The sequence below is a fragment of the Delphinus delphis genome, chromosome 5 (assembly GCF_949987515.2).
Source record: "Delphinus delphis chromosome 5, mDelDel1.2, whole genome shotgun sequence".
Classification (NCBI taxonomy): domain Eukaryota; kingdom Metazoa; phylum Chordata; class Mammalia; order Artiodactyla; family Delphinidae; genus Delphinus; species Delphinus delphis.
Window position 1 is genome coordinate 80740459 of NC_082687.1, and position 25315 is coordinate 80765773.

Sequence of the window (25315 nt, forward strand, 5' to 3'; positions counted from 1 at the left end):
ATTTAAAAAAAAAAAAGAAGCAAAGGGTCCTGTCAATTTGTCCTTACGAGTCAGAAAAGATGGTTTACAGCCTTTAAAAAGAAACAAAAAAAAAAAAACCTCCTTTGTTTATCCCCTTGTCTCTATTTTTTTTCCTCGTTAAGAAAATTAAGAGATTAAGTAGATAAGTGTTGACTATGTTTTCAAAAATTATAAATCTGCTTTTCTTCAAATGACATAAAACTTTAATGTGACTAATTGGTAACACTATTGGGATTCTAGGCTGAACATCAAAAATTTCCAGAATGATGAAACGAATGTAAAAATCAATATTTCATGGTATTTGATTGAAGGTCCATATAAATGGCCTATTATTTTTGACATCAGTACAGTGAATGTTGAATGATCTAGTTAAAATAAACACTCATGATGATAGGCTCAGAAATGAGACTGTGCTTTGGACAAGTAAGATTAAGACTAAGAAAACTGCCGATGGCAAGGATTTATAAACAACTGAAAACAAAAAATAAAGTTTCCCAACTGAGGCTGTTGAGAATTGTGTGAGAAGAATATTATACAAAAAAAATTTACTAAACAACAACATTAAAAAAACAAAGAAAACAAAAACATTTAAAAGCAGAAAATGTTACTTTATCCCCATGCTTAGGAACATTTTATGGCCTTCAATTTGAGAATAAACATATTAATTTGCAGCTTGAATAATGTGAAACTTCAATTGTAAGGGGCAATATGTATATTTAGACACATTTCTAAAGCTTTATTTTATTATAATTGCTACTTAAAATACTTTTACAGAATATTTCAAATGAAATGATTCATGTAACATGACCTAAATAGAGGCATAATGGCATGTCAACACACACACACACACACACACACACACACACACACAAACACACACATACACACACACACAAATCATATATCTTTTTTGTTGGACTGAAAAGATCACTACCTGCTGATTCCTTTAGTTGATCAGGAATAAGGTAATTCATAGTCTGTACTGATTCTTTCTTTAAAAATTTTTTTGAGAAGTTAAGAAATATAAAAGGCATAAAAGAAAGATGTTAGAGCCCAAAGTGAGAACTTAATTGTAGCTGAGAGAATTGCAATTATCTTGGGATGTCCTGAGCATGTAAATGCAAGCCACTTTAAATGATGCAGCAAGGCAAAAACCCATAAGGTTTTTAGAAATATCATTTTATTCCTTTTTTGGTTTTGCAACCTTACCTCAGAGACTAGTAAGTTTATATAGCTCATACAATGATGCTGGATTTATAAAAACAGTTTTCTTATGATCTCAATAATAAATATATTCACTGACACAATGGGAGATACCAGGTTGTTCTGTTTAAACAATTGATTATTTTTTGACATACAAAAATGAATCATAGACCCAGAGCAAATTAACTTTAATAATTCAAATAACATCCTTTTTCTTGATGATAGAGATTTCTAGAAATAATATGAGTTTATAGTGAATCAAAATTAAAGCTATATTTTTGGTTGGATTACTTTTGCTAGGTTTTTTATTACATAGAATAACAACATATTTTAAAAAAAATCCTGTCTGTTTCTGATTTAATGTAAAATGCTATATGAATCAGAGATGAGGTGCAAAGACTACATAAACTTACAACAAACATATAACTTACTGTAAATTAAGAAAAAATCAAAAAAATGAAGTCTCGGGCTTCCCTGGTGGCGCAGTGGTTGACAGTCTGCCTGCCGATGCAGGGGACACGGGTTCACGCCCCGGTCCGGGAAGATCCCACATGCCGCGGAGCGGCTGGGCCCGTGAGCCGTGGCCGCTGAGCCTGCGCGTCCAGAGTCTGTGCTCCGCAACGGGAGAGGCCACAACAGTGAGAGGCCCGCGTACCGCCAAAAAAAAAAAAATGAAGCCTCATTTTTGTAAATATAGTTTATCTTTCAGTATCACGACTCATCAAGATTTATTTACCAGCTTTTTGTTACTTGAATATAAACAGCCATTCAGAGCGTTTCATGCTTTCAGAATTGTAAACTCTATTCATCTAGTTTTTTTGTTTTTTTTTTTAACATCTTTATTGGGGTATAATTGCTTTACAATGGTGTGTTAGTTTCTGCTTTATAACAAAGTGAATCAGTTATACATATACATAGGTTCCCATATGTCTTCCCTCTTGCGTCTCCCTCCCTCCCACCCTCCCTATCCCACCCCTCCAGGCAGTCACAAAGCACCGAGCCAATTATTCATCTAGTTTCAATGTACCTTACTGAGAAAGGGAAAAAAAGCACAAACAGCATTTCTGTGTAATGCACAAGGAGTAAATATTTTTATTCAAATTATAAATGAAATGGGCTACTTCTTTATTAAGCATTAAGTGGGTGAGTAAAATTTTATAGAAGAGTGATGATTTAGAAACATTATGTGAAGATTAGAAGTAAGGAATGAAGTGGGGGCAGGTGCAAAATTCCATATCCTACTGTTTTCCAAATTGCCAAGAAAAAAACCTACTGTAAAGAAGTTCTCTCCCACATCTGTTGATTTTCCTTGACTGCCATTAATAATGATAATAATAACAGATAATTACAAACACTTACTAAATTAGACATTGCTCTATGCATTTTACATGTAATAATTCATTTAATCCTGGCAACTACCTCATGGCATGTTATGCTCAAATTACAGATAAGGAAACTAGACATACAGAATTAGATAATGGACAAAACTGGAATGAGAAGCATGATTATAAAAACAAATAAACCCAAAGTTATGACTTTAAATCTTCATAAATATAGGATGAATTTGGTCGTTGGGCAAGGAGAAATAATTTTTTCCTTGTGGTCAGTAGAAAAAGAAGATGGAGTCATCTTCTAAAATAACATAACCAAGGAAGCTGCAGCAGATTTCTACTGGGAAGGAGTTTATCTTCACATTTACCACACCATGATAGGAATTGTTCTATTGTAAAGCTTGGGGCAAAACAGTTCTATCAGGACCCATGTTGCTGTTATTTTGATTCACATCACAAAATGTAAGCATTAGAGTTATCCATCCTTCACTATATTCTAAGCTTCATACTTCCTTTCCTCTAGTCAATTCATTCTGTTTCCCAACTTTCCCAAATATTCCACTGTGCAATTATAAAAGCCCATCATGTGGTTGAAAACAAAAATCTTTGTGCATCTTGCAATACTCAGGAAACACACTGTCAAAGCAAAGTTTGCAATGCAAAAAATTAAATGGGCAAAGAAGACTTTATTTAAGGCTATTACAATAGGGGCGAAAAGTCAGAACTCAATCTGAACTCAGTCCCACTGAAACAAAAGGTGGGAGAGGGTTCTTAAGGACTGGGATGAGCTAGTGGAAAAGTACTGGAGGATATTAGGGGGAAGTTTGGTCAATGAGATGTGCTGAGCCTGTTATGTTATTCTTGAGTTTGTAAATGTTCTTCCTTGTGATTAGATCACCTATATTTGCTAATTTGCATCTATGGAAGTTGGACTTCTACCCTCCCACAGAGACTGAAAAATAGGGGTACTATCTTCCTTAATGATTACATTTCAAAAGGAGAGCTTTCAGGTTCTTGAGAAAGACATCACTGGGCTGTACAACTGGAATAAGGTTTTTATAAAGATTTACATCTCAAAGGGACAGAGAAATAATTTACAATTGCAAGTTTTCTAAAATAAATACTCTAAGAAAAAGGAGGTCGGGAGTGTATAGTCAGGAAGAAGCCTACCTAAAGTTTAGTTAAGCTGAAGGTAATACTAAGGCCAAGTTGATCAATACTCTCTCTCCCTCTCCCTCAGGCTCCTGTTGTCTTAAATGCAACCCGAGTTTTCTCTGAAAACAGTTTACTTTTCCATTGTACACTTACTCTCCTCCCTTGGAAAAAACTTAGTGACAGAAACTGTGGCAGTATTTCCCATGTGTATGCATGGATTCATCCTCAACTGTATACTCATGGTGGATTCTCTGCAAATCTCTTCAGTTCTCTCTGTGTGAGGTCTCTCCTCCATAGTATTCTGTTCAAAAACATGAGTCACCTTGATTGCCCCTGCTCTCAGCTCCATCTCCTCAATTTGGGAATCTGCCAGGCTTTCATTGATTTCCTTCTCCATGTACTACATCATAAAACTCTCTCAAGCCAGCCAGTTGGGGCAGTCATAGAGATGATTTTTTTTAATTAAATTTGATTTTGAGTTTTGCATCATCTCTGAGGATTACACCCTATGTCTTATAAACTACTATTTTGTATATTTATTTTAATTTGAGGTGGGGAGGAGGAATGTTTCAGTTGGTTCCTGCTAATCTATCTTGACCCAAAGCAGAATCCTTCATTTATTTAAATCACTTTTGTACTCATCAGTTATATTCAGGTGCCACTGTGCAAAGACATTATGAATAATGTAAAATATACTAGAAATAATTTTTAAGATTTGCTCTAGGGGATATTGTATTTTTAAATATTACTTAATTTTATGTTTAATGGTATAGATCTTTAACCACTCCCCAAAGAGAACATTATGAAAAATGTTCCATATACTTGCTTTTTAATCACCTTACTAATAATGATAGTTTCATATATTCATTAACATTAGGGTCACATTAATCACAATGAAAGTAAATTGAAGTTTTAGGAAGACTATATGTATAGTCTTCCTAAAAGAGACTGAGAAAGAGTCTTTGGATGATTGTTTGTTAGATTCAAAAATCCAATTTTTATTAGCCCATTATGTGGCGAAAAATGTGGCTTATAAAAAGCCTATATTAGTAGTAGATGGGACATTCCTGCTATTTTCATACAAGTTTATTGTATTGGCATATGTCATGCTGGTATTAACTTTATCAGGGCTGCTGGATATGACAATGCAATCAGTGAACTGCCCAACTCTAGAAGATACAATTCTCATGAAGTCTGAGACATACATAGTGACATCTGCTTCACAACATTAAATGTAGTTAGTATACACATATATATTTTCCAAGTTCTGTCTCCTGAGAGAGCCTAGAAGCAATGACATCCTAGGAGCAATGATCATACCCAACACCCAAATCTTGGTTTCTAACATGATTCTCAAATAACAGAAACCAGGCCTCCTTGGAGAAATGACTGATTCCAGGATGTGGGCAGGGAAGATACAAGAGGAACTTGGAGTAACTTGTAGTGCCAGAAAGTTAGGCAGTGCTCCAGTAAGAACAACAATCACTTTTATTAATGCGGGCATGTCAAAGCAGGCAACTGGAAGAGCTCTCAATGACCAAATCTAGGACAATTTGAGCAAAAAATAAAGTGTTCAGATATAATTCAAAGTCTAAAATAAATATCCATCTTGATATAAATTATTGAATAAATAAATAATTGGGTAAAAATGGACAAATATCCCATGTAAAAGAATCCCAATTTTTTTCTGTAACTACTACTCCCTTAAGGAGATAGAGTATAACTCCCCCTGAAGATAAACAGGCTTTTCAAACAAGGGAATAACAGCTCCATCATCTACCAAATGCTAAGCCATATAAGACTAAAAAGAAAATAAACTCAGGGCAGGAGCTACTTGCTGAAATGTACGATTATATCTTCTCATATCCCTAACAAAAATTGTACCCACCCAAAATATCAACATCTTCACCATAACTGAGAGGTAGCTAAAGCTGGAATCTAGTGTGTGAACAACCAATTGTATTAAGGCCAGACCCTGTAGCTCAAGGCAAAATAAGATGGTATTTTTACTGTGATGTTTTATGTGGTGCAGTTTGGGGTGGTTTGCCATTTGCCACGATTCACGCTTCATTGTCTACCATGGCAGTTAATGAAAGAAATGTCAAATGGGACAAAATAGTACTGCTACTATATAACCCAACCCGTATTTTGACTTGAACTTACAGTTTGTTAACCATATAAAATGCTCACCCTTAAAGTTCTGAAAGTCAATTCTAAGGGGATTTTCAAAGTAGAGATTAGAAAATGAAAATACAATTTTATTTGTGCTATTTCACTGGCATAAACACTACCAAGACTGAAAGCACAAGGGGAAGTAGTGAGTCTTATTTTTTTGCAAATCATGTTCAGCTTTGGGGGGCCATAAATGAAGTTATTTCAGTTCATGTTGACAAACCCAAATTTGAGAATTGCCTGTCTCCTTACAAATACAACAACAATTTGTATTCAGTCCCTAAAATGACTATCCATCATATTTCAAATTTCAGATTTTACTCAAATTTCAAGTAGTATCCAAAGCAATAGTATGCAAAGTGTAATAAGCATTATCCCCTGTGCTCTAACACTGACCCCTTTCTTTGATATTTTTTTAATTTTTAAGGGTCCAGAATTTACTTGATATGTATGTGGATTTATGTCTCCCAGTTTCTTTCTCTTGCCATCTTCCATCTATTTTCTATTATTCTCCCTCAAGTTCCTACACGTTTAGTATGAAATAGAAACTTCTATCTCCTCTGAACAAAGAGTGAGAGTATGAGAAAAACTGTCAGGCAATGCAAGAAAATGACATCTAATCTTTTCCTAGCCATCCAATATGATAAGAAGCTAGAAATGTAGCGATTGGTCTAATGCACATCTAGTTTTGACTACCCACTCACTCATGAGATAGATATTGAAAGTGGACTTTGAAAAGATTAAGGTCATATAAGGGATATTTATTGAATTGTAATCAAGATGTCACAACATGCTAAAAACCAGGAAGGCAAAGAAAAACAACAAAGACCATATTAGCTAAGAAGGCTGCATATGCCAGAGAATATTATGCTCCGATCTTTGTGTTTCTTTGGTCCTTTGAATTTCTATTAGTGTGTTCTTTCTAAGTGTCAGTAGTTGCCAGAAAGTAGGAAATGGTTTAATCAGTGTTTCTCACTACTAATAAATGATTTTCTTAAAACCTACTTTCTGACTCCATGCCCCTGCTTCCTGAGCATTACAATGCTATGAAAATGTAAGTGATCAGTTTTTTATTAGAGTTCTTCCAGTAGATTGTGATGTTTCAACATATGAATTTCTTCCTTAATGAATGAGTCCTTTCATCTAAACAGAGGATGCTAATTCATGCCATATTTCTCTCTCATCCCAAATGGCATGTTAGGACTAAAGTGCTTATAGATTTAAGTTTCATAACCTGTTTACTACAAAACAGAAAATAGTCTTGGCATTGTTTTTGAAATATTGATGAAGCAGAGAATAATGTAAGCATGAAAAAAGTAACTTTATTGAAGGTCTGTAGAAAAATTAAATGTATCCTTAATGAAACAGATGAATTAGAAAGTGCAACCATATGGCTTCTACACACCTGTGCTTATCAGCATGTGCATTTAAGGGGAAATGCCAATACTTCATAATAATTATAGGAGGGGGAAATATTCACCACGTGTGTATCAGGGAAAATACTATTATTTAAAGTGTCTTCTGTTTAGGAGAGGAAAAATATCTCTTTGGAATAGCTTTTCCTTTGGAAAAACAATTCTAGATTTAGAAAGCAATTCTTCTTGGCAAAAGCCATGTGTTAAGCAATATTTAATATCTATTATATAGAAAAAATAACATTAAGGGTATCTTAAAGCTTTGTAAATATAAGTAATTTCACATATGTGAGGCATAAATACAGGTGTCAGATTAATTCCAGGTTGTATGTCTCACTTTGGCTCCAGTTGTTCCCCACCTAACACCAACATGACTCCTACTTATGATGTAGAGATGTCATTTTCTACTGCCTTTCTTAACTATTCCCTTTTCCTTTATTTTACTATTGGTATCATTTCATTATATTATTATTTTAGTTGAAGAGCTTGAAGAGAATTCAATCTCCATTATGATTTTGGGACTCCAATAAACCAAACCTAATTTCTAATTCCAAGCAATTAGCCAAGTATAAAAATTCTCCTTTGCAAACCTTGGGTAGTCTACATGAGGGCAATCAAATGTGTCAGGTTGGAAATCTCGCCTCACAGCTACTGAACAGATGGGTTTTAAGGATATATCCCCTTGAAGCATCCTGACAAGACTATCTAGTTTGGTTATGAAGAAAACAGTGTCCATGTCTGAGCACGCCTATATGCTTTTCTTCAAGAATCCAATGAAAGTTTTGAAATTCATCCAAATATTTGAAAAATCCATAATATTAAGAATCTTCTTTCATGTGTTTCATTGATGAGTAGCAAATTACCACAAATTTAGCAGTTGAAAGTAATACAAACTTGTTATCTCACAATTTCTGTGGTCGAGTTTAACACATTTAATCTAGATCCTCTCCTCAGGGTCTCACCATGCTGAAATCAAGTTGTCAGCTGACTTCCTCATCTGGAAGCTAATCCAGAAAAAGATTCACTTCTAAGCTCCTTCAAATAGCTGGTGGAATTCATTTCCTTGTGGTTATAGGAGGTCCTGTGGTTTTGCTAGCTGCTGACAGGGCACAACTCACTCCTACAGGCTTTCTTGGGTCCTTGCCATGTGGCCTCCTCTACATCAGCAGCAGAGAACTCCCTCTCACCCTTCACATCTCTCTAACTTTCCCTTCTGTGACCAGATCTTTCTGCTTCTAAAAGGCCTGTGTGATTAGGTCAGGTCCACCAGTTAAAACACTGCATTAGTCAGGGTTCTCCAAAAAATATAACCAATAGGATAGGTAAATAGGTTGATAGATAGACAGACAGATAATAAGGAATTGGCTCATGAGATTATGGAGGCTGAAAAGTCCTATGACCTGCCCTCAATAAGCTGGAGAGCCAGAGCTGGTGGTATAATCCTAGCTGGCGTCAAAAGTCCTGAGAACCAGGGGAGCTGATGGTGCAAATTCAGCTCAAGGGCAGAGTCTATCTGTCAGCTCAAACTGACAGAGAAAAAGCAAAATAGGGGTGAACTCTTCCTTCCTCAGCCTTTTTATTCTATTTGGGATCGGATGCTGTTCACCCACACTGAAGAGGGCAATCTAGTGAATCCACTGATTCAAATGTTAATTTCAAGGAGAAACACCCTCACAAGCACAACCAGATATAATACTTAATCTGGGGATCCCTTGGCCCAGTCAAGTTGACACAAAAAAATTAACCATCATAAGCTTCCCATCTTAAGGTCAACTATGTCATATAATATAACATAATAATGGAAGTACAATCCACCATACAAGGCATGTACACCTGAAGTAAAAAATATTGGGGAATATCTTAGAATTCTACCTACAACAAATGTGGGTCAGTTATCTCTATGAAGGAGAGTTTAGTTTTAATCCATTTGTATTACTTTACTCCATAGAAGAGGAACTCAAAAGAAACTAGAAACAAAAATTATATATTATAAAACTGACAAAGAAAGTAATCCCATAACACCAGTGCAACTTAGCCAGCACATCTCACTCAGCAAATGTGCTCGTGCGCGCACACACACACACAGACACACACATACACGCACACACACACACACGTTGAAGATATTAACAATATGTTTAAAATTATTGTAGTCCAGTTTTATATTGATGTGGATTCTCTAAATATATCACCATAACAATGTAAAAACAGAAATGAAATAGATTCAACATATAACTATAGTTTTCATTGAAAACTTATAATTTACCTTTTCCTAAATAAAAAGTTACTTTATTTCTAAGTAACTGTTAACGGGACAATATTTCATAATATTAAAAATCAGGGCTTTGGATTTCAGATCTATCTAGTTCAATTGCATCCAGACTATGACTTAGGCCAAGCTTCATATCTTCTCAAAGACTAGCTCTACTCATATATAAATCTGGGACAACCAATTTATATCGAGAGCATTGAATCCTAAACACTAGACCACCAGGGAATAACCAAGTTATATTGATACATCAATAAATTAATGCATGTAAATCACTTAAGACAATTTTTATATCGACAGAATTCTAAGATGGTCCCTACCCATCTTGTATGATTCCCTGTCCTTGAGTGTGTGGGACCTGTTGAAATGATTATACCATTTCCTTATTATGTTAAATTACATGGCAAAGAGATTTTTCTGAAATAATCAAGGTATATGATATTCATGTACCTGGATTCATGTCCCCAGGATTCAACTCAATCTAATCAGTTGAGTTAATAAAGAAGGAAAATATCTGGGTGGACCTAAGTAGATCAGGTGGGGCCATAAGATCATGAGGGCCCTTTAATAATTCAGAGATATTCAAAGTGTAAGAGGGTCTATGGAGGGGACCAGGTAGCAAGGAGATTTAGTTGCCTTTAGGAACTGAGGATGGGCCCTGTTCTCAAGTGAACAAGCCAAGAAGTGAACAGCAGCCTCAGTTCTATAACCACAACGAGCTCCACTCTACCAACAAAGATGTGAGCATGAAAGAGGACTTCAAGCTCCAGAAAGGCACACAACCTGGCCAATACCTGCATCTCCTCCTTTTAAGATTATGAGAATCCAATCACATATGCCTGGCCTTTTGACCTACAAAACTGTCAGTTGAAATACAGGTGTGTTTTAAGCCACTAATTTTGTAGTAATTTGTTACACAGCAATAGTAAACTAATACTGTTTAGCTCATATTATACATATAAAATTTGGATATTTTTACTATAACTATTGTCCTCTAAATTAATAATGCTACTCATAAAATTTTAGAAAATATAAAGATTACATTTTTTATGTCTCAGTCAAAATTATTCCCAAAATTACCTGTCACATATTTTACATGTTACTCACAGAGTAGGCAGAGCAATGATTGAAATACATAACAAGATGTGAAATTAATTCAGGACAGTTTTTTGGTTTAATTAGCTTCAAAGATTTTGGGAACCTAAAGTGCCAGTTATTTTGAAAGTATGTTATGAAATTGTTAAAGAAGGAGGAAGATGAGGAGAAAAGAAAGAGATGGATGGATGAGGAGGAGAAGGAAAAGGAGAAGCTTTCACCATTTCCAGAGCCACAGCCCCCTCCATGGAAAGAACAGATAAACCAAGATACAGCGTACACTGAAAAAGCACAAAACAAAAGTGAGAAGTGGAATTATATAGCTTGAAAAGTTACTTTAGGATATGACGTTTGGGTATCTCCAATCAATAGCCTGTTTAATATCCTTCAAAGTTACTTCATAGAAAACTTTTGGTGTTCATGACAATTGCTCTTGGATGCCCTTCTATCTTCAGACTTTAGTGTCTTCCATGAAAGTTAAGCTTTGCACCAAAAGCCTTTTCTTGGTTACCTAAAAAAGCTATTCTTTCTCAAATAGCTGTGCCCCTTTAAAGCCTTTTTCTCTATCCTGAATACATTATAAACTCCTATTTATTTACAAAAAAATCTCCAGCTCAACTGCTACATTTAGAAAAAAAATCTCTACAAATCCTAGAGATTGAATTACTATTATATATTAGATTTTAGGGCTCATCATATTAAATTGTAATTATTTATTACTTTATCTGTATCCCTCCCTTATAAGCATTCACCTTTGCACTTTTAATTGTTTATCAGTGTCTGACACATAAAGTCCTTAATAAATCTTTACTAAGTTCATAATATGAATATTGAGACAATTTACCTGCCTGTTAAATCTCCAGGGCATGTTATGCTGTTGTAGACACTGCACAGAAAATTTCTCAAAGAAGTTCTTAGGTAAGCATAACTAAATGTTCTTCTACTTAAAATCTCATTCTCCCCAAGAGACAGGCAATATATATATACTGTTTTCTGATATTTTCCTTTTACCCCAGTTCCAATGCAATACTAGTTCTGTCATCTACATAGAAACGAAGTTACTATTTTGCTTTAGATAGGAACACAAATTATCTAATTATCCCTGATATATTTTCATACTATAAATTTAATGTTTATCTGAATCCCAGTTTTTTAGTTTCATTTCACCAAAGTATGAAGCAATTTATATCACATGGAAAAATGAGAAACTATACCAGGAAAGGCAAAAAGTGACATCATGCAGTGGCTAATTGAGGTTCAAGTTACATAAAGACTCTATGTTATCGATGAAGGGCATGAGTATGAGAAATAACAAGTACCCCAAACAAGTTATTACTAACACCTAATATTTATATATTACTTTAAAACTTATACATGAGACTGTCATTATCTCAGCAACTCAGAAAAAGGAGGCAAGGTATCTGGGTTTGGGCTCCATGGCAGCCTCTGTTGCTTTAAGCCTTGGTGTTCTCGTATATAATACGAAAGAACAGCTATAGTATTTTGATGACATTTTCCAGCTACAAAATTGTGTGAATCTAAAACTTCCTATATCTAGACACCTTCTAATGTCTCCAGGGCATTGTATACAAATAGCAAATTCACACCAGATATTTTTTTTTCCTTCAGTTGCTTTTAGGTCAGTACCTCCTGTTCCCTCATTTTATCAGGTCTCACTCTTCCTAATTTATTAATCTTGACAACCCAGTCCCTCCTTTAGATGAACTAATCACCCCCATCCCTGTGGAGGCAGCATTGCCTCTGTTAGTGATACGGTTGCACTCTGGAACAACCCCTCACATTCTCCTTTCTGAAGGTAAGACTTTACCTTCTGAGAGCCAGTCAGGCAAGAGGTGGTTAAATTGACCTATCTAGACAACCCTGGCAGTGCCACCCCTGTTTTCAATTAGGAAGGAGTTAAGAACTTCACTTAGTATATTGGTCCTCTATTTAATATCTATATCTTATCAGGTTAAATGTTCTGCTGTACATTTTCAATTTGTAGGCTTCCAAAGTTCAAAATAGATACAGATGTAGAGACAGATAAATAACTGTCTTTATATCTTGTAGAAAATATGTCCATAGACCACTTCAGTTATTGGAGCCAGTTTTCAGAAATGAGGAGGTAGATCCTTAATTTTGAGTTGATAATTAATTACTCAGTGAATGCAATTAGCTGGAACAAGAATTTATATGTTCCTTTCAGTTAATACCAATTGTTTGTCAATCTATATACTTACATGAGATAGGTCGTTTAGTTTAGTGCCCTGTACATAGTAGGTGCCTAAATGTTAGCTAATGATTAATTGTATATCCAAACCACCAGCAAGAGGAACATAGTTAATATGGCATATGCAAACACTTGGAACTGTGTCTGAAAATCTACTGTTTGAGCAGTTGATTGATTTGTGCCTAATTCACAAATTTTAAAAGACCAGTTTGTTGCTTTGAGCTATTCACCAAAATTTATTTTCATGTAGAAAAAAGTTATTATTTGTGCTTAACACAGTCTGTCAAAAGAGACTTCACAAAACAAAAGCTATATTTATTGTGTTAGTTTATACTATGTTTATTCTTTCTAACATCCACACATGGTATAATGAAATCTATTTAACTAGAAAATAGAACAATGAAGTGATCTTTTAGGTCAAGTTTTGAACACTCAATGATAACAAAATTTTGTTTCCATGTCTATTCAGTCCTTTTACCAATCCTTAATGATCCTTCAAAATAAGTTAGCAGAATAAAAATTATTTCTATAATTATAGATATTTTCTCCCAAAAACCTAAAAATCATAAATTTTAGAACTGGAAGGGACTTTAGGAAACAATTAGGAGAGTTATACAGTTTTGTATGTTTTAGTAGACAGTCATTGTTATGATTTAAAGAGTCACCAGGGAGTTTATATTAAAAAACAAAACAAGACAAAACCCTTGGTTCTTTTAATACAGTAATTAGAAGTTCAAAGTGAAGAAAAGAACAACTGGAAATCAGAGAAATAATCATTTAGGTAACGCTGACAGGGGTCATCTTCTATACTGATTACTGTTGTACTTGAGGACATAGATATTTTACAATATGTACTAGTCTGCTATGGCTGCAATAACAAAATACCACAGAGTGGCTTAAACAACAAAAATTTATTTTCTCACAATTCTGAAGGCTGTAAGTCCAAGATGAAGGGGCTGGCAGGGTTAGTTTGACCTGAGGACAGTTTGGCTTGCAGACTACACCCTTCTCTCTGTGTCCTCACATGGCCTTTCCTTGGTGCACATGTGCTCATCTTTGGTGTCTCTCCCTCTTCCATAAGGACACCAATCATACTGGATTAAAGCCCCACTCCAATTTTAATCATTTTAACTTACTCATTTTAACTTAATCACCTCTTTAAAGACTTGATCTCTAAATATGTTTACTAAGTCTAAGATACTGGGGTTCAGTACTTCAAAAAATGAATTTTGGGAGGACACAATTCAGCCCAAAACCAATGTATACTTAAGCTTTATGAAGTATATTTAGGTTAACATGCTAAATATTGTATCTTCTGCATACTGTAGCATGCTGAAGGGGAACAGACACAGACCTAGGTAAAGGATGGAATGCCTTCTAAACCATACTAACTTTGAGACTAGAGTATTCAATATCTCAGACCCTTGATTTTATCATAGATAAAGTAAACATATCACCTTTAAATATTTTTCAAGATAATTAAGGATCTAATAAAATACTTTGTCTAAAATTCTACTGAAGATTAAAAGCTGTACATAAACAGAGTCACTATTATCAGCTACTCCCCTTCTGATTGTCCCCCTTGTAAACTTCTTTTGGTGAAAACAAAATGTATCTTGGTTCTGAACTTTATATTTCTTTATTTTTTTTATAGAACATTTTGGTTAAAAGTCACCTTCATGTTCAGCTCTTTCTTAATCACCTGGTTAATATATAATTAACACAGATAAAATATGATTATCATCAGGTTAATAATATTGAGTTTCTTTGCTTAAGGGTGCTAACTTCCATATTTTATGTACAGTTATACTGACTAATTTAACCTCAATAGACATTCATAGCTCTGAATATTCCTCAGTTGAAACAGATCTGAATCCAATTTTGTTAGAATTAGCCCCTTCATAATTTTAACCATGGATTAACCTATAAGAAGTTTAATATAAACTTTAAAATTGCTTTTTTTCTGGATGACTCTTTAAAACCATCCATAAATCTAACATCTTATATATATATCGATGGGTTTGATAAACTGGTGTTACATTTGGGGGTTTTATGCAGAATTAATGGTTTTAAAGTTTATGTTGTAATTAAAATAATTAGTAAAATAATTTGACAAATCAGTAATGGAATAATATTTTTGAACTTTCAAAAAGAAAAGCACTTTTTCCCAAGGCACATCAAATTGTAAGCAGTTTGTTCTTTTGTCAGACCATGAACCACTAAAGCATCAAACTGTATGCCATTTTTCAATAGACTTTATTTTTTGGAATAAAGTTTTAAGTTCACAGCAAAATGGAGTGGAAAGTATAAAGAGCTCCCATATACCCTTTGCCTTCACACATGCACAGCCTCCCTCATTAACAACATCCCCCACCAGAGTGGTGCATTTGTTACAATTAATGACCTTACATTGTCACATCATTATCACTCAAAGTCCATAGTATACATTAGGGTTCACTTCTCGTGGTGTACATTTTATGGGTTTAGCAAATGTATAATGACATATATCCACCATTATACTATCATACAGAGTAGTTTAGCTGCCTTAAAATCTGTGCTTCACCTATTCATCTCTCTCTCCCCACTACAGTCTGACAAACACTGATCTTTCTATTGTCTCCATAGCTTTATCTTTTGCCATGTAGGTGGAAAAATACAGTATGTAGCCTTTTCAGAATGTCTTCCTTCACATAGTTATAACCATTTATGGTACCTTCATGTCTTTTCATGACTTGGTACATCCCTGTGTTTACATTAAAAAATATGATCAGTATATTTGAGAACCAACAAGACATATTTTGATGTTATTTTCCCTAGAATGTGAGGTTCAGAAGACTTTGGGAACCCATTGAAATTGTATCCAATAGTCTGTAGGATTATTTTGACACATTTTTTTTTCTGTGATGAGGATTTATAGGTTTAACCAGTAGGATTCCATGCCCCAAACCAAACTAAGAACCAATTGTTTAGAGAATGAATGATGGCAATGGTCTTTTTCTTGTAAGAAGCAGCAGTTTATAAAGGAAAGGGTAGAGATTTCAGGACAATTTTTGTTTCAAATTTTGGCTACATGGCTTTTTAAAAATGTGACTGCAAAAGTTACATTACCCCAGCCAGCTTCCTCACCTATGAAATTGAGGTAATGATCTTAATTCACAGGGGTTTTCTAGAGAACTTGACATGTACTTGGCATTCACTAAAATTTAGTCACATTCCTTCTTATGGAGGTACACACTTAGTTTCAATTAATACTAAATTATTATTCAAATACGGACTTATTGGTTAATTTGTGTCCTTGTTCAGAATCTTTGACCTTCAGTCTCTCTGAGATCATATTTTGATTTTGGGGTGGTGGATGATATTTGGGAGGCCCTAGTAACCATCTTAAGTCATAAAGATAGGAAATATGAGAGTTGGAAAGGTGAGACATTTTTATGATTTTATTTAGAATATTTTACCCAGTAATACTTATTTAAACAGAAAAACTATGTTGCCTGTTTCTTTACACTTTACTATTTAATAGTTTAATTTCATAATTCCATTACTATTATTTGAAGGTAATTCTTCCTGAGGCATTTCCCTATTACTCTGAATAATAAAGACTTGGCAAAAGATCAAATTTGTTTCTAGAAAATAAATAAAGATTAAAATATGTTTTTTTCTCAAATAAAAATTAACTTCTTAAAGGAGCTGTTGAACTGAAGTACCTGGGAACATTTGAGAAATCTCTAGTGAGGAAAGAATAGTCCTTAGAGGTGATACTGAAATATGCAAACATTAGAAATAAAGAAAAGAAATTTCTTATATTGGTACCTGATATTATAACTTTAGCTCATCAGTTTCTTCCTTCTCCCTTTGCTCAAATACAAAATGAAATATAAGAGATAGAAAATGGCAATAGACCCAAGAGTGACCCTTACCTGCATTCCCAGAGACAAAGTTCATATTACAGTTCACTCTTGTTGTTCATTCTGTGCATTTGGACAAATGTATAATGGCGTGTATCCATAATTATAGTATCATATGGTGTAATTCAGCTGCTCTAAAAATCCTCTGTGCTCTGCCTGTTCATCCCTTACCCCAAACTCTGGCAACCACTGATCTTTTTACAGTCTCCATAGTTTTGACTCTTCCAGAATGTCACATAGCTGAAATTACACGGTATATAGATTTTTCAGATTGGCATTTAAACTTCTTCCATGTCTTTTTATGGTGTGATAGATAGCTCATTTCTTTTTTTAGCGCTGAATAATCTTCCATTGTCTGAGTGTACTACAGTTTACTTATCCATTCAGCTACCAGGCAACATCCTGGTTGCTTCCAAGTTTTAGCAATTATGAACAAAGGTATAAACATTCATGTGCAGGTTTTTGTGTGAACATATGTTTTCAAATGTTCCTCTTTGTAATGGCTGGTTTAAACATTTTTACTACATTAGTTTTCATTGGTTAGTTTTTATTTAGTTAGTTTTCAACAATACAACTAAGGTATGGAGACCTATGATTTGTAAGTGTATGGATGTGTGTGTATGTGTCCTGCTTGGAGTTTGCTGAGTTTCTGAGAACAATTATTTACATTTGTTTCATTGTAAACATTTATGATAAATTTTTGGCCATTGTGTAATCAAATTTTTTTCTCCTCCAATCTCTTAACTTTTTCTGAGTCCAATTACATTTACATTAGATTGATTGATATTCCATCAGGACAGTGAATCTTTTAAAAAAATTTTTTGTCTTTTTTTTCTCTCTCTGCTACATTTTAAAGGGTCTAGTTTTCTGTTTTCAAATATACTACCCTTATTTTTTACTGATATAGCCTTCCAGTGAATTTTTAAATTTCAGATATCATGTTTTTATTTCTAGACTACGTTTTGCTCTTCTTTATAGTTGCAATGTTTTTTTCTCCAGAGGTTCTCCAAATATTTGCTCACTGTGTCCACCTTTGCATTTAAATCTGTATTACTAATTTTCTGTCACAATGTAACAAATTATTGAAAATTTAACAACTTAAAATAGCACACACACAAAAACAAAGCTATGGAGACAGTAAAGAGATCAGTGGTAGCTAAGATGTGGGGGAGAGGGATAAATAGGGGAAGCCACAGAGGATTTTTAGGGCAATGAAAATTCTCTGTATGATACTGTAATGATGGACACATGTCATTATATATTTGTCCAAACCCATAGAATTTACAACACCAAAAGTGAACTGTAAACTATGGACTTTGGGTGATAATGATGTATCAATGTGTATGTATAATGTTCATCAATTATAACAAATGTAGAGAGACCCTCTGGTAGGGGATAATGGTAATGAGAGAGGTTATGCATGTGTGGGGGTAGAGCATTTATAGAAAATCTCTGTACCTTCCTTTCAATTTTGCTGTGAATCTAAAACTGCTCTAAAAATAAAATCTATTAAAAACAACAACGACAAAGCAACACACACAAAACACACAGTTTCCATGCATCAGGTGTTTGGGTACTGCTAGCCGGATCCTCCCTCCTCAGGGAAGAGGCTGTAGTCAAGGAGTTAGCTAGGCTGTATTATCATCTGGAGACTTGCCTGCGGTTAGTAATTTCTTTCAAGCTCATTCAGGTTGTTTGCAAAATTCACTTCCCTGAGATATATGGTTGAGATGCCCTGGATTCTTACTAAATTTCAACTGGAGGACACAATCAGTACTTGAGATGTCTACAGTTTCCTAACATGCATTATTATTATAGGCAGTTTACGGCATAGATGTTTTCTTATTCAAGCCCAGAAGGACATTCACTCTCTGGAAGAATTTAGCCATCTTTTAAAAGATTCATTTCATTACATTAGGCCCACACAGGATGCTCTCCCATATGATTAATTCAAAGTCAAACTGTTGAAGGATCCTAACTGCATCTGCAGAATTCCTTCGCTCTGCCATATATCATAACCTAGACATGGAAGTAACATTCATCATATTCACAGATATCACCAACTGAAGGGGATTGAATTATGTAGGGTTATAAACCAGTGGGTACAAATCTACCTGCAAATTGTACCTACCACAACATTTTTGACATTTACAATAGCCTTGTGGAAGTTCTGATCTGACGTCATTGGTGTCAATATTGGGTCTGTTTCCATTAATTTTGGCTTTAAATTATGTCATTTTTCCTCCTTCACATACCTATTGATTCTTTACTGTGTACTGACAAGTTATGTTACATCATTGAGTTTTTGTGCCTTTTTTTTGAAAGACTGTCAATTTTCATCTGGCAAACAAGTTAATTTGATGGCTGATCAGCTTGATATTGTCTAGTTTTGTTTTTAGAATTTTTTATGGGGAGTTTACAGTAGACATGAGTTATCCTACTCATAAATTATGATGTTCCTGAGGTCCCAGCTGATTTTCTGATGAGTTCAGTAAGGTATTTCCACTCTGACTAGTTGGATCACCAACATTTCTCAGAATTAGGCAACCTTCAAGATCATCATTCAGCACACAGCCTGCTAGCATCTGCTCTCTGTTAGGCCTTGCAAAATCTCATCCTGTGCATGCATAGAATAGTATTTGCTCAAATATTCTATGCTGATATCTGGATATACTTTTATGTGTAATTCTTTCTATTTGATATTTTCTTCACAAATTCCAGCTGCCCCATCATTCCAGATTTCCAATTTCGGATTTCTGTCTAGAAAGTGGGTTGTTCTGTGTTTCGTCTGAAATCCCCAGGGCCTTGATTTGGAGAGTTTATCAAGTGAATACGGAATTCATATTCTGTTTGTCTTTCCATAAGAATCCTTAAAAATAAGTTTTTAAATTTCAATTGTCCAGTGCCTGAAAACAGATATTTCACATGTTTTATCCAGTTTTTTAGTTGTTTATGGCATACTGGCATATTTGATACTTATTCCTCCACAAGTAGAAATTTAGTACATATTCATAAATGACCATATAAATAAGCAGACAATATAGCCTATTGAAAGTTTCCAGGGAGAAATTAGTTCCTTCTTAATGTAAGTAGTTTTAAAGATATGAAAAAGATAAAATTTTAACAAATAAATAATTCAAGTGTTAAAATTGAAGTACTTATTGATTTGCTGCATGAGAGAATTGTGGAAGAGAAAAAGCCATATTATTTCAGGCTTTCTGGAATTATTAATGAAGTGCTTCTAAATAAAATAGGATCTATTAAAAAAAGAGATAATATTAGATGTAAGGTGAAAGATTTAAAGATCAGAGACAAAAAGGGTAGGAAAGAATAAATATGGATAACCAAAAATGAAAATTTAGAGAATCTAAGATAAATAACTTGAGTCATAACATGATCAGTTTCCTCATTTAATACATACATTCAAAAATTGACAGTGGTGCCTCATGTCCTGGAAAAGCTCATGCATCCACTCAATGTTTTCCAATGTCTTCCTAAAATTCTATTCTTACATTTTTCTAGGTTTTTAAACACTTTTGTCAAATATATTAGTCTCATAACAACTAGTACTTTGTAGTTAGAAGTGAAAATCTCTGCAATACTGATTTTTAATATTTATTCTTCTATAAATTTGTCAGTCTTACTCAAAACACATCTTCATGCCTGAGAACAATAAAGACCTAAAATATAAGCACTCAAAAAGACTGAAATAAAGAAAAAAAGATGAAGCATGTGAACAGTAACAGAAAAGAATCGGTGTAGTTGTACTAACAAAAAAGAAAGAAATTACTAAAAACATGAAGGGATATATAGTAAGAAAATGGTGAAACTCTGTTCAATATGGTAAAGATAGCATTTTTTGTTTATTGATTTGTAGATTCAATGTAAATTTGGCCAAAGCCAACAGGGTGTGTGTGGGGGGGGGGGTTGGGGGGGTGTAACTGAGAGCTGATTTTAAAGTATGCTTCAAAATCAATAACCACAAAGATAATTTTAAACAAGAAAAACAGATCTGGAGGGCTTACAGGGCCACACTTCAAGAATTATTATAAAGTTATAGTAATTAAACCAGAATGGAACTGACACAAAGACAGACATATACGAATGAAAGAGATTAGATATTCAAAAAAACTAACACACATATGATGTCACTTGATTAGTAAAAAAGGATGGACTTCCTTGGTGGCACAGTGGTTAAGAATCTGCCTGCCAAAGCAGGGGACATGGGTCTGATCCCTGGTCCAGGAAGATCCCACAGGCCGTGGAGCAACAAAGCCTGTGTGCAACAGCTACTAAGCCTGAGCTCTAGAGCCCATAAGCCATAACTACTGATCCCTCAGGCCAAAACTATTGAAGCCCGCGTAACCTAGGGCATGGGTGCCACAACTACTGAGCCCACATGCTGCAACTACTGAAGCCCACACACCTAGAGCCTGTGCTTCGCAACAAGAGAAGCCACCAAAATGAGAAGCCTGTGCACTGCAATGTGCACTAACACCCGCTAGCCACAACTAGAGAAAGCCCACGTACAGCAATGAAGATGCAACACAGCAATAAATAAATAAATAAATATTAAAGATTTTTAAAAATTAAAAAGTGTCACTGGATGACTTTCAAGATGGCAGAGGAGTAAGACGCGGAGATCACCTTCCTCCCCACAAATACATGAAAAATACATCTACATGTGGAACAACTCCTACAGAACACCCACTGAATGCTAGCAGAAGATCTCAGACTTCCCAGAAGGCAAGGAAGTCCCCACGTACCTGGGTAGGGCAAAAGAAAAAAGAAACAACAGAGACAAAAGAATAGGGACAGAACCTGCATCCCTGGGAGGGAGCTGTGAAAGAGGAAAAGTTTCCACACACTAGGAAGTCCCTTCACTGGCAGAGATGGGGGATGGGCAGGGAGGGGGGAGCTGCAGAGCCACTGAGGAGAGCACAGCAACAGGGGTGCAGAGGGCAAAGTGGAGAGATTCCCACACAGAGTAATGGTGCTGACCAGCACTAACAGCCTGAGAGGCTTGTATACACACCTGCCGGAGTGGGTGAGGGTTGGGAGCTAAGGCTTGGTCAAGAGTGGTCAGATCCCACGGAGAGGACCGAGGTTGGCTGCATGAACACAGCCTGAAGGGGGCTAGTACACCACAGCTAGCCAGGGGGGAGTAGGGGAAAAAGTCTGGAACTGCCTAAGAGTCAAGAAACCATTGTAACAGGGTGCACAAGGAGAGGGGATTCAGAGCACTGCCTAAACAAGTTTCAGAGACAGGAGTGAGGTGCGGCTATCAGTGTGGGCATCAGAGATAGGCATGAAATGCTAAGGCTGCTGCTGGAGACACCTGTGTGTAAGCACTGGTCACTATCAACAACTCCCCTCCTGGGAGCCTGTGCAGCCTGCCACTGCCAGGGTCCTGTGATCCAGGGACAACTTCCCTGGGAGAAGACACAGCACGCCTCAGGCTATTGCAATGTCATGCTGGTCTCTCCCGCCATAGGCTGGCCCTGCATTCCATACCCCTCCCTCGCCCCAGCCTGAGTGAGTCAGAGCCCCTTAATCAGGCTCTCCTTTAACCCCCTCCTGCCTGGGTGAAGAACAGATGCCAGAGGGTGACCTACATGCAGAGGCGGAGCCACATCCAAAGCTGAACCCCAGGAGCTGTGTGAACAAAGAAGAGAAAGGGAAATTTCTCCATGCAGCCTCAAAAGCAGTGGATTAAATCTCTACAATCAACTTGGTATACCCTGCATCTGTGGAATAACTGAACAGACAACAAGTCATCCCAAAACTGAGGCGGTGGACTTTGGAAGCAAATGTAGAGTTGGGGTTTGCAGTACATGACTGACTAGTTTCTGATTTATATGGTTATTTAGTTTAATTTTTAGCACCTGTTATCACTGGTGGATTTGTTTATTGGTTTGGTTGCTCTCTTCTTTTTTTTACTTTTTGTATTTTAACAATATTTTTTTAATTTTTTATTTTAATAACTTTATTTTATTTTTTCTTTCTTTCTTTTTTTCCTACATTTTCTTCTGAGCCATGTGGCTGACAGGATCTTGGTGCTCCAGCTGGCTACCAGGCCTGAGCCTCTGAGGTGGGAGAGCCAAGTTCAGGATATTGGTCCAACAGAGACCTCCTGGCTCCACATAATATCAATTGACAAGAGCTTTCCCAGAGATCTCCATCACAATGCTAAGACCCAGCTCACTCAATGACTAGCAAGCTCCAGTGCTGGACAACCCATGCCAAACAACTGGCAAAACAGAAACACAACCCCATTAACAGAGAGGCTGCCTAAAATCATATTAAGTTCACAGACACCCCAAAACAAACCACCAGACACAGTCCTGCCCACTAGAAGGACAAGATTCAGCCTCATCCACCAGAACACAGGCACCAGTCCCCTCCACCAGGAAGCCTACACAACCCACTGAACGAACTTTAACCATTGCGGGCAGACAATAAAAACAACGGGAACTAAGAACCTGCAGCCTGCAAAGAGGAGACTCAAAACACAGTAAGTAAAGCAAAATGGGAAGACAGAGAAATACACAGCAGATGAAGGAGCAAGGTAAAAACCCACCGACCAAAAAAGAAGAGGTAATAGGCAGTCTATCTGAAAAAGAATTCACAGTAATGAGAGTAAAGATGATCCAAAATCCTGGAAAGAGACTGGAGAAAATAAAAGAAATATTTAACAAGGACCTAGAAGAACTAAAGAGCAAATATACAATGAAGAACAACACAATAGATGAAATTAAAAATTCTCTAGAAGGAATTAATAACAGAATAACTCAGCCAGAAGAATGGATAAGTTACCTGGAAGATAAAATAGTAGAAATAATTACCACAGAGCAGAATAAAGAAAAAAAGAATGAAAAGAAATGAGGACAGTCTCAGAGATATCTGGGACAACATTAAAGGCACCAACATTCAAATTATAGGGGTCACAGAAGATGTAAAGAAAAAGAAAGGGACTGAGAAAATATTTGAAGAGATTATAGTTGAAAACTTCCTTAATATGGGAAAGGAAATGATAAAGTCTACAAAGCGCAGTGAGTCCCATACAGGATAAATTCAAGGAGAAACACACCAAAGCATTATTAATCAAAATATCAAAAATTAAATAAAAAGAAAAAATATTAAAAGCAGCATGGGAAAAGCAACAAATAACATACAAGGGAATCCCCATAAGGTTAACAGCTGATGTTTCAGCAGAACCTCTGCAACTTAGAAGGGAGTGGCGGGACATATTTAAAGTGAAGAAAGGGAAAAAAACTATAACCAAGATTACTATAACCAACAAACCTGTCATTCAGATTCAACGGAGAAATTAAAACTTTTAAGATAAGCAAAAATTAAGAGAAATCAGTACCACTAAACCAGCTTTACAACAAATGCTAACCGAACTTCTTTAGGCAGGAATCACAAGAGAAGGAAAAGACCTACGAGATCAAACCCAAAACAATTAAGAAAACGGTAACAGGAACATACATATAGATAATTACTTTAAATGTAAATGGATTAAATGCTCCAACCAAAAGACAAAGAATGGCTGAATGGAAACAGATACAAGACCTGTATATATGCTGCCTACAAGGGACCCATTTCAGACCTAGGGACACATACAGACTGAAAGTGAGTGGATGGAAAAAGATATTCCATGCAAATGGAAATCAAAAGAAAGCTGGAGTAGCAATTCTTATATAAGAAAAAATAAACTTTAAAGACTATTACAAGAGACAAAGAAGGACACTACATAATGAACAAGGGATCAATCCAAGAAGGAGATATAACAATTGTAAATATTTTTCACCCAACACAGGAGCACCTCAATATATAAGGCAAATGCTAGCAGCTATAAAAGGGGAGATTGACAGTAACACAGCCATAGTAGGTGAATTTAACACCCCACTTTCACCAATGCACAGATATCCAAAATGAAAATAAATAAGGAAACACAAGCTTTAAATGATAAATAAAACATGATGGACTTAATTGATATTTATAGGACATTCCATCCAAAAACAACAGAATACACTTTCTTCTCAAGTGCTCACGGAACATTCTCCAGGATAATTCATAACTTGGGTCACAAATCAAGCCTTAGTAAATTTAAGAAAATTGAAATTGTATCAAGTATCTTTTCTGACAGCAATGTTATGAGACTAGATATAAATTACAGGGAAAAAAAAATGTAAAAAATAAAAGCACATGGAAGCTAAACAAGACTCAACTAAATAACCATGAGATGCCTGAAGAAAACAAAGAGGAAACCACAAAATACCTAGAAACAAATGACAATGAAAACACAACAGCCCAAAACCTATGTGATGAAGCAAAAGCAGTTCTAAGAGGGAAGTTAATAGCAATACAATGCTATTTCAAGAAGCAAGAAAAATCTCAAGTAAACAACCTAACTTTACACCTAAAGTAATTAGAGAAAGAAGAATAGAAAAAACCCAAAGTTAGCAGAAGGAAAGAAATCATAAAAATCAGATCAGAAATAAATGAAAAAG